The sequence below is a fragment of the Sinocyclocheilus grahami genome, unplaced genomic scaffold, assembly GCF_001515645.1.
Source record: "Sinocyclocheilus grahami isolate Dianchi unplaced genomic scaffold, SAMN03320097.WGS_v1.1 scaffold83.1, whole genome shotgun sequence".
Taxonomy (NCBI): domain Eukaryota; kingdom Metazoa; phylum Chordata; class Actinopteri; order Cypriniformes; family Cyprinidae; genus Sinocyclocheilus; species Sinocyclocheilus grahami.
In genome coordinates, this window is record NW_015505262.1 from 1,086,428 (window position 1) to 1,098,198 (window position 11,771).

At 37.2% G+C, this 11,771-nt stretch overlaps 1 long non-coding RNA gene across 1 annotated transcript in view; it reads left to right on the forward strand.

Moving 5' to 3' along the window:
- LOC107586528 (uncharacterized) overlaps positions 1-10,572 on the forward strand; it is a 51,050-nt gene extending 40,478 nt beyond the window's left edge. Inside the window, exon 3 of the long non-coding RNA XR_001609373.1 lies at positions 10,458-10,572. This is a non-coding gene — a long non-coding RNA (uncharacterized lncRNA). The remainder of the gene's footprint in view (positions 1-10,457) is intronic.
- The last annotated feature ends 1,199 nt before the right edge of the window (positions 10,573-11,771 follow it).

Sequence of the window (11,771 nt, forward strand, 5' to 3'; positions counted from 1 at the left end):
AAACGTTATAATGGCCTCAGCTTCCTTACTATAAATCATGCTGGTGTGTTTGTGCGTGTGTGAGTTTATATGTGTGTGAATTGGGTATTGAGGGGTATTAACTTCATAAAATATGCCATTTCAGTCTTTTCAGTCCATTGAGGACTCAAAGGATATTGATGTAATATTGACCAATGCTCGTTGTTTGTGGCTCATGTTTCTTTTTAACCTTTTGTGTCAGCTGAGCGGAGTGTATGACAGTGTGTATTTCTGTTTGACTGCATCGGTTCCGGCACCTTTGGCCGTGACTCACAGCGGGTTTCTGCTCGATAGCCACTCAACATTGTGTTGTAAATCAACTGCAAATGCATAAAAACCGTGTCAAGAGGGAGATTTACTGTAACACTGAAAATCCTTTTAAACAAATATTAAAATAAGGCAAAAAGCTGTCTGAAAGTCGTTTAAGAGGTCATTGCACCTCAGTTTAGAGGCGTGCGGCGAGAGCTGACAATGTATGTGAATTTACATTGGTATTAGCATTTGATTGATGACACAATGCATGCATGCGGCTTTCATTAAGTGTATGGGGGGGGGGGTCCACAACATACAGTGCCAACGAAAGTCATTCTTAGCAGTTTGACAAGCTACAGGACACTTGGGGCAAATTCACTTTTTTACGTGGTATTTCATCACAAAAACCTGTATCCTATTTGCTAAACTCCCATAATCCGGTTTACGCTGGTGGTATACCGCTGCACAGTGAGTATTTAAATGAAGTCATCCTCCAAAAGCTAGCACCCCGAACTGGCCTGGAAGATGAGGAATTGCAGGGAGCAAATTGCGTTCAGCGCTCAGTTATGTTTTGTGCCGTTACCTCATTTGCATAATTCTTTTAATGAATTAGGAGTTAAAACAATGCAGACAGCACATGCAAATAAATAGCGTCATCAGTGGGAACAATAGTGATAGACAGCACAACTGGGACCCGTGGCCTAACGGTTAGTTAAAATGCGGCAAATTTAGCTGTGATGCTCATGTGGGTCACACAGGTTTGACTTTGCAACGTGTAACTCATCATTTTTTTTCAAACTTCATCTTTTTTTTTTTTTGAGAATTTCCTATGTAACTCCATTATTCAATTCTTTTAGACATTAATTCTTTTTTTGTATTACATTTGTATTGTATTATTTTTTATTATTCATGACAATGGTAATAATTCAGTCCTGTTCTGTATCTACCATGGTACCATGGTATTGCTATATATTACCATCACTATGCTATGGTGTAATCACAGTACTCTTTTGTACAAAAATGTATCACATGCATATCAAGGTTATTATTAATTAACTAAAACTTTTATCTTTTAACTTTTATAAGTTAACTATTTTATAACTTTTTTTGTAACTTTTATTAACCTGAAGTTCTTAAATAACTAAAACCAAGTAAACTAAAAACATAACAAAACTAATCTAAAAACTATGTAGACATAAAAACTTGCAAAATGCAACAAAATTATTTAAACTTTAACTAAAATGAAAAACTTTAAAAATTTTTAAAATATAATCTAATGCAAAAATTAACAAACACTATATATAGTTTTTAAATGAATAATGGTGTATATTGATATATGCGCTCACACACTATACTGTAGGAGGTTAAGGAATAGGGGTCTTAGCCTGAGAAGCGTGCTGTCCCATGAGAGAGCTGTCTGTTGTCTGCAGGGACTCTCAGACAGCCTTGTATCCACTTCACAGCAGAGAGAGCCTGAGGAAACCTCTCCATTACACAGCTAAAAGCTAAACGCTAAGCGCTGCTCCCACACAGTGGGAGGAGAAGATAATACTCTGAAAGTCAGGGGAGGGAAAAAAAACGCTGAAATTAATAAAGCTTTTTAGTCAGCATAATAAGTCATTTTGAACTCAACTGAAGAGAGCAACAAAACAAATAATATTTTGGGGAGAGAATACATGTATTTTAATGCCTTCAAGCTAAACTAATTAAAGACGACACCTCATTTACATAAATAAGCATTATAATTTGCATGGAGTCACCAGGGAATATGTGCAGAAAAGAAAGCAATATTTTGCAGTCTGCTAATTTCATTTTATTTAGGATTTAAGCTTAATAAAGATTCATTTTGGAGGGGAAGGGAATAATCAAAGAGGGGGAATGTGAACTATCTCCAAAGATGCAGCAGCCCCTATTCAAAGGGGCCTTTCAGAGTCAGTAGAAGACTCCTAATCAGGAGTGGCACTTCCTGGCTCCGCTCCAGCACCAACTCCTTGAAAGGTAAAAAATTTTAGAGCCCAATTTATTAGTATGCAGTTCCGGCATCGGTGGCTGAATTAATGGCGCTGGCTGATAATGACTGTAATCGTGGCACAAATGGGGTGTTGAAATAGCAAACAACGGCCACAAGGCATGTAATGGAGCTTTTATTAATTACTTAAGCCTGCACTCCAGCTATAGCTACAGGATTTACTGTGGCACTGCCAGCCGGTGGGCAAAGGTGGGCCAGGTGGAATTCTGTGGTGAGAGAGTCAGAGTCCGTTTGGGAGTGCGGGGTAGGGGAAGGGCGCTTCCGCTCACTCATGCTTGCTTTTAAAGTGGTTTATAATGCAGGACAGATTCTGTGGGTTGAAAGAGATGCACAGCTACATTAATATGCCACTTTTAGGCTCCAAGCAGCCATCATGCTTGCATCCCTGCATGGGCTTGTATGAATAATTTTGTGTGTTGTTTACTGTTTACTGTATATATTTATTTAAGGAAACTAAAGCCAAAATTTCCTGGGAACAAGTTACACCCAATGCCTGTAGCCAATATCTAGCGTGTACAGTTCAATCCAACAGGAAACACATGAAATAATTTTTGGGTCAGAAATGGTACACCAGTACAAATGAATATTTGTGGGGGTGGAAAAAAGTTGTTTGTTGAGAGTTGAAAAAAAAATTGTGTTGACATTCAAAAAAAAAATAAAAATTGTGCGTGTTGACAGTTGAACAAAAACAAAATTCCTTGAATTGTTTTAAAATTATTATACATGCATTATCTTCAACCTCATATTAAAATGGTGGAAATATTAAAAAGAATATTAAATATTAAAAAGAAATATATATATATATATACTGTGTATGCATACACATATTTATATTTATATTTTTTATTCTTAACACTGTGTTCTTACCTGAATGATCCACAGCTGTTTTTTTTGTTTTGTTTTGTGATAGTTGTTCATGAGTACCTTGTTTGTCCTGAACAGTTAAACTGCCCGCTGTTCTTCAGAAAAATCCTTCAGGCCCCAAAAATGATTTTGTTTTCCAGCATATTTTGCGTTTTTGAGTGCTTTCCAACATTGACTGTATGATTAGTTTACACCCCTGGGACTTTATGCATCATTTTTCCTTCTGGAGCATCAGTGACCTCAAAATCATACAGTCATTGTTGGAAAGGGTTCAAATATGCAAAAGATGCTGGAAAACCAAAGAATTTGTGGGACCTGAATGATTTTTCTAAAGAGCAGCGGGCAGTTTAACTTCTGGACAAACAAGGGACTTATTAGTATTTAGAATCAAGCGTATGTAAACTTTTGAATGGGGGTAATTTTTATAAATTCAACTATTATTTTCTCTTGTGGACTATATGTAAACGTCTTTTATGTGAAATATCTTATTCAGGTCAATACTAAATTAAAAAAATAACATGCATTTTGTATAATCCCTCTTATTTTGGAAAAATTTACATTTTGCAGATTTGAAATATTCAGTGAGTCACATGTTTCCCAATGATGCCAGGATTAGCTGACGAACATCTTTATTTTACACAATACAAGATGACCCAAATAATATATTACATATTATAGGGATGACCTGTACAGTAGATGCATATGTTCACAAAATCATAGCAGAAGAGTTGAGAAAAGGTGCCAAGTGTTGCAAAACCCCAGTCACTTATGAGATGTCCTAATATTTTAGTCTATGTTGTTCTCAGCAGTAAAAGCTTGCATTGAACGGTAGGCGAGACTGTTCAAACGTCAACCCATCAGCAAGAGAGGGTTGATTAAAAATGCTCTTTATTGCCCACCAATTCTTTAATGGAGGATAGACTTTAAAAATGGAAGAAACAATTAGTTTTACTGCTTTGTGGGCACTACTGATTTCTATAAATCACACCAAGGGTGTAAATTTCCCAATAAAAGACAGCGGCACTCCTCGCATGCGTAATCAACAAGTACACAAGCACATTCACACCCATTCGGCACATTTGTCTTTCTAGGTAAACTGCACACACAACAAACTCTAAAAGGTGCTTTTCACAAACAAGGTACAAAACAGTGTGTTTAAAAAAACAAAAAAAACTAATCCAAAACAGAGACTTTTTAAAATCAAAGCTGAACCATACGTTTGATTGTCATCTACAGTAGGTCATATTTTTACTTAGAATAATTTTTTTTAAATGATAGTTTTCAGTTTATATGAGTTTTGCAATTTTTGCAACACTTAAAAAACTAAATGAAGTTTGAAAACTTAATTTATGTTGGTAAACATTACTAAACATCAAAATTAAGATATAATATTTAAGTAAATAATAATAATAATTATTATAGTACAAATATATAAATAAATTCCATTAAAAAAGCTAACTTTTTTAAGAGTTGCCAAAATTGCATATTTGAGCTTGACAAATACTTTTTTGTGTAAAAACACTTGAGTTTGTGTAGAAATTTTGAAAAAAATGTTTTTCTCAACATACTACAGAGAAATTTGAAACGATGTTACTTCTTTCATATTTTTTTTTCAAGGAAGGTTATGGTGAAAATCATAAATCATCCTGTAACGATTGTTTGCAAACTGCACAGCTGAATTGATTTTTTTTAATTTTTTTTTTTACATTAAAACAAGTTAACAAATAAGTACCCATTAGAATGGCAATGAACTGAAAAACAGTTCAGCTGTTTATGCCAGTGTTGTATGATTTTAGATTTCAGGCTAGGCTAATTTTATGTTACATAGTAGTTTCAAAAACAGAATTTGTGCTTCTAATGATTTAAAATGTTTTAAAAACTATAGACCAAATTGTACTCCTTCTGTGGACTGTCATAACTTGTTTATATAATTTGTTTATTAGGGTCTTACACGCTAATTAGTTTTACCACATGGATAGCTCGTAAAAACACTCATTAGTAATATGTTGTAGAGTGAAAAATGTGAATATTTTTGTTGAAAAAACAAAACCTTTTTTGTGTTCCCTCTCTCTTCTTCTCCCTCCCAACCCCCTCCATGTCGCACCAAAAGCACATACACCCACACAGACTCACTACAAAGAGAGCAGCTGGGTTTTATTCCAGAGAATAAAAGCAATAATGGTTGGAAGCCTTTGAAATCATTAATAGATAAAAAGCACGAATGATCACGTTACATCTGGAGCAAGAATAAAGCTTGATCCCTTCTCCTCTCAGATCCGCCGTTCAGAAAAGATTTAGTTGAAACCAACTTGTTTGTTGCGTATATGCGATGGATATGAATGACTCAATCAACATTGCAGAACGTTCACAAAACGGTATTCACATGTTCCTTCTCATGTGTGTTCGTGAGCAATGATAATTGATGTAAGTCAGGGAGGTACCTGATATAAATAGTGTGGTTTGGGGAAAAATCCAGCCCTTCTAGTTCAGACTCTTGAGTTGAATGCTTGTGACCTTACCCTGAGTTTTGGAAATGGTTTCATATGAAGGCAAGGGAACAGAGGGAGATTTTATGTAACAATTCAGATCTTTTTATCATGAAGCCCATGTCAACACTCCTGTACCAATGTGTTTAAACCTGCATTTCTTTCTTTCCGCAATGTGCTGAAAATTGCACAGGTGGAGACAGGTGGTGTATTGTTAGGAAAATTATTAATTTGGATTTGATAATGAGAAGTTGGCATGTTACATATTCCCTCCCTGTATTGCTGTGATTAAGCCATGCAGCTGTAGTCACAGGTTGTTATTTGCGTGCAGAGATCAGCAGATATCCCAAAAATTCATTCTTTCATTTTGAGGGATGAACAGACTCTGTCATTAACTTTGCTTATTCCTGACGCAGTGTCTTGTCTGTGTGTTATGTTTTCTAACCCTTTCCTTATTGAACTAAAATGCCAGTTTTTGTTGTTTTTTTGCCACCCTCTTTTTGTTAACCTCTGAAAAGATAAACATTGTTTCATTGTTTTATTGAACAATGACAAACCTAGATAAGGTTTTCCTGTATAACAGGTGACCATGGATCTAAACACGACGGTTACCTAGCAATGCAAACATACACTCTTTATTCTTTTCATATGCCAGGGCCTTCATATACCCCGAAGTTCATACATACTTGATCCCCCCCATCTGTATATAAATATCCAGATCAATGCAATGACAGAATTTATTCAGTGTGATTGTCTGTGAATCATACCTGCAGTAATACACATATGCGTAAATGAATCATCTTTCATTTATTTAATATCGAGACATCAGTAAGAACGATTGGTTTCTCTTGTGCCTTTTTTGGGTGTGTGCTTTCTTCTTTTCTTTTTTTGTTTTGTTTGTGAGATCATGCTTAAAAAATGTAGTGAAAAACATTTCGTGTCACTACAGGTCATCCCGTCCTCAAGCATAATGAAGTGAATATTTTTATGTCAAACATCGCACTCTCAAAGTATGCAATAAGCGTTCCTGTCATGTCATTGTTTGTTTGGTTTTTATATAAACTTGACAACTTAATTTTCCTGTCACAAAATGTGATTTTATTTTATTTTTGGATTAATTAATTGTTTTATGAAATGCTGGTATTATTGAGCCCTCCCTTCTTTTTAAAGGGGTCATATGACGTTGCTAAAAAGAACATTATGTTGTGTATTTGGTGTAATGCAATGTGTTTATGCGGTTTAAAGTTCAAGAAACACATTATTTTTTTACATACTGTACATTATTGTTTCTCCTCTATGCCCTACCTTTCTGAAACGTGTCGATATTTACAAAACTCATCATTCTGAAAAGTAAGGTGTACGCTGATTGGACAGCTATCCAGTGCGTTGTGATTGGCTGAATGCCTCAAGCGTGTGACGGAAATGTCACAAGAAACATATCTTATTATTATCATTGTCAAAAACAGTTGTGCTGCTTGATGTTTTTGTGGAAACCCTGATACATTTTTGTTACGCCCCTTACCATACTGTGATGCCATGTCCCGCCACGATGAGACAACACCAATAAAACCCATTATAAACGAAGCATTTGTTGCATCCAGTGGGGAGATAATTACTGATTATTATGACTTATACTGTCTTTTTTCACGTTGCGTATCACGCCGCGTAAACATAAAACCATTATTATTATTATTATTATTATTATTAAATTTATTCCAGTGATGGCAAAGTTGAATTTTCAGCAGCCATTGTTTTCATTCTGTCACATGATCCTTCAGAAATCATTTTAAAATGCTGATTTGATGCACAAGAAACATATCTTATTATTATCATTGTCAAAAACAGTTGTGCTGCTTGATGTTTTTGTGGAAACCCTGATACATGTTTGTCAGGATTTTGTTATGCCCCTTGCCATACTGTGATGCCATATCCCGGCGCGATGAGACAACACCAATAAAACCCATTACAAACGAGGCATTTGTTGCATCCAGTGGGGAGATAATTACTGATTATAATGGCTTGTACTGTCTTTTTACACATTGCGTTGTGTATCGAGCCGCGTAAACATAAAACCATGTCTGCATTTGTTATCGGAGAAACGACAAACAACAAGTGCTACTCTACACTGCTCAAAACTCGCGTTTGAATCGTCAGTGGCAAATTCTTTAGATATAAAAAACTTACTTACAGGCTGTGAGTCAGAAGTGCCAGACTGTCCTTGCAAAGTTGGAACTGCCCCACTTTATAGAAACAGCCTTTGTGCACAGACGCATTGTAGGCTAACGTTAATCTGCAGGTTCAGGAAACAGTCCTCCATAAAATGTGCTGGACACATCTGAATATTTGGGTTGAACTGTTCTGGAACAGTGTTGTAAATACAACTTAACCACTGGTTTCTAGTCGTGTCCTCTTTTGGAAGGCCAAACAAAGTAGTTTCGCTTTCACAATGAAACACAGCGTCACACACGGCGGGCTAGAGTGAGCGGAGGCCGGCAGATTTGACGAAGGAGTGGCCGGCGGGCTTGCGGCAACCACATGTGCAACCCCGGGCTGGACTCGGCTTTGTCCACAGTGAAAGCCGATCCGGCGATCCACAGTGCGAAGTTGATGTATTTCCTCAGCGACTAGCACGGATCAGCTCCAGGCATGACGAAGCAGATATCGTCCTCTTTTTGAAGGCCAAACAAAATAGTTTCGCTTTCACAACGAAACACACAGCGTCTTCACGACATGGCGGCAGCAACAATACTACAGCGAGAATAAAAGTTACACCTTCTTTCTTTGCATAAACATTTGGGTGGGGTTATGCAAATTTTCCCACATCGTGACGTAGACATGTGGGGGCGTGTTAGAACGAGGTAGGTAGGCGTGGTTGACTCTTAACTTTTATAAAGAATATCTCTTTGGATTTGAGACTTTAGTCTTTGCAACTTTACAGATCTTCTTTATGCACCAAGAGCTTGTAACACTTCAAAGAGAAAGGAAAAATTGAAATCGCATCATATGACACCTTTAAAAAAGTTTTTACTAATGCCAAACTTTTGAATTGTAATGTACGTCATTGCGTTATGCTCATACATTTTTTTTCCAGACAAAAGGAGAAGAGAAATAATGTTATATCATTTATAACATCAATAATGTTATATAGTATTTATATGTGAACGTGAAAAGTGACATGACGTGTGGCCAAGTATGGTGTCCCATACTCGGAATTTGTGCTCCGTATTTAACCCATCCAAGTGCACACACACAGCAGTGAGTAGTGAACAAACACACACACACACACCCTGAACACACACCCAGAGCAGTGGGCAGCCATTTTTGCAGCAGTGCCCGGGGAGCAGTTGGGGGTTCGGTGTCTCACATCAGTTGTGGGTATTGAGGGTGGAAGACATTCACAATCCCTGCCACTGAGACTTGAACCCAAGACCATTTGGTTACAAGTCCAATTCTCTAACCATTAGGCCACAACTGCGCCCTACTGTGGTAATAGGATATTTGATGTAATACTATTGATTTGAGTACAGTAGGTTTAGTGTGTATATGTAATATGTGTCAGTGTTTAAAGTCTTCCTGTTGAATTCAGGTGTGTATGTGTGTTACATGTTTCTGAGTCTACATTTACCTCAGTTGCCAGGGTCAGGAGATTATATGGGGACTATAATCTATCCACCCTTTCCTGGCACTCTAAATCAAGTTCATTCTCCATTTGGGCCATCTTCCAAGATGGTTTTAGAAGTAATAATTTGAGGACCTGATTAATCAACCTCTTCAGTTTGTAAGACCAAAGGTATTTGCAATGATATCATTCTACAACGGTCACATGGACAGTGGGAATATGTTGCCGATAGGACATTTGAATGTTAATATGCAATCAGTTGATAATATTAAAACAAACATATTGTCGTCAGTGGTGCTCTTATCATTTAGGCTGAAGTCCGTTTTGACTTTGTTTCTTTGTGATCTGAGGCGTAGTGAAGGCCCCATCCACAGTATATATCACAATAAGCTAATTAGCAATATAATTAGCATTGTAATTAGCAGCTGCAATAATTACTTTTATTTATTATGTTTTTAGTGTATTTATCTGGTCTAAAAAAATCATCTGGTTATTAGTCTGTCCTTTAATTTGGAATTTCAAGCATTTAATTCTGTTGTTTTCAGCCCTTATCTAAAACAAAAAGCTTATTAAAGTGCATCAGTATTTTAGTATAAATAAAAATAACTAATTGTATATGTGGGATCTGTTTTATATTGATAGGTATATGAAATGAGACAGACTTCACCTGGTTAAAAAAAAACATATTAAAACTTTAACATTCGAGATGCCGAAATAAATCGACTTATTTCCTTTTTATCACCTTTTCAGAGATTCTATGCACTCCCCTTGTGTTTTACCCACAAACCCTTGTTTCTCTTGAAAGGATAGCATGCATAAATACACAATCTAATAAGAGCACAAGATGGATGATAATGCCTTTTTATTAACTTATGGAGTGGTTTGTTTTGGCAAATTGAAAGTCGTATTTTTCTCTCTAAACATCTAATTGGAGTTTTGACAGGTTTTACAATGAAATGAAAGTAGTTACTGTGCTGCGGAAACAGCGCTGTTTATAAAATTCTGAGTACGATGCAAGCCGCTGACAGCACTGGTATAAAAAGATGCATTAAAAATGCACATAAACTGAATGTTGATTTGTCAAAGTGGTGAAGGGGAGGCGATTTTTAAAAGTTCATCAAAATCTTTGTTTGCGTTTATGGTTTGGTGGTAAAATATGTACCCATAACTGTTCTCTGTGTCCTTGTAGGCGTCAACAGACAGCTATGTAAGAGTCTAGTGTGAACGTGCAAGCTAACTTTTGGCAAGAAGACAGTGACCCACAGGACCGAGTCAAAACTGGAGCACTCAATATATCTTGAAGGTCAGTGTCACAATGTACCATAATGCATCAGTAGTTTACTAACGACTGTTTTAGCGGCCAGTAATTTTGTTTGTCATATTTTCAAGTGCAGTACTAAGAAAGAATTCTGCTGGCCGATGTTGTTTGTTTTTTTTACACAAATTATGCATGTAAACAATGACTTGATTCATAAATGCATGGTTTGACACTATACCAGCACATATAATAGCTATTTAAAGGGGTCATATGATGTTGCTAAAAATAACATTATTTTGTGTATTTGGTGTAATGAAATGTGTTTAAGGTTAAAAAATCACATTATTTTCCACATACTGTACATTATTTTTTCTCCTCTATGCCCCGCCTTTCTGAAACTCGTCGTTTCTTATAAAGCTCATCGGTCTGAAAAGTGAGGTGTGCTCTGATTGGCCAGCTATCCAGTGCGTTGTGATTGACCGAATACCTCAAGCGTGTGATGGAAATGTTACACCCCTTGCCATATTGTGATACCTTGTCCCGGCCGGAGCGACGACACACAAACATTAAAACCCATTATGAACGAGGCATTTGTTGCATCCAGTGGGGACATAATTATGGATTATAATGACTTATACTGTCTTTTTACGTGTTGCATTTCATCGCGCCGTGTAAACATAAAACCATGTCTGCATTTGTGATCAGAGAAATGACAAACAACAAGCGCTATTCTACACTGCTCAAAACTCACGTTTGAATCATCAGTGGCAAATTCTTTAAATATAAAAAACGTACTTGCAGTCTGTGAGTCAGAACAGCCGGCACTGTAGTCTACTCTACCAGGATCAGGAAACAGTCCTCCATAAAATGTGCTGGACACATCTGAATATTTGGGTTGAACTGTTCTAGAACAGTGTTGTAAATACAACTTAACCACTGATTTCTAGTCGTGTCCTCTTTTGGAAGGCCAAACAAAGTAGTTTCGCTTTCACAACTAAACACAGCGTCACACACGGCGGGCTAGAGTGAGCTGAGACCGGGGGCTAGAGTGAGCGCGGGCGGCGGCCTAGAGTGAGCAGAGGCCGGCTTGAGAATGGCGCAGCGGGCAGGCTTGCGGCCACCACATGTGACGACCCCGGGCTGGACTCCGCTTCGTCCACGGTGAAAGCCGATCCGGCGATCCACAGCGTGAAGTTGATGTATTTCCTCAGCGACCAGCACGGATCAGCTCCAGGCATGACGAAG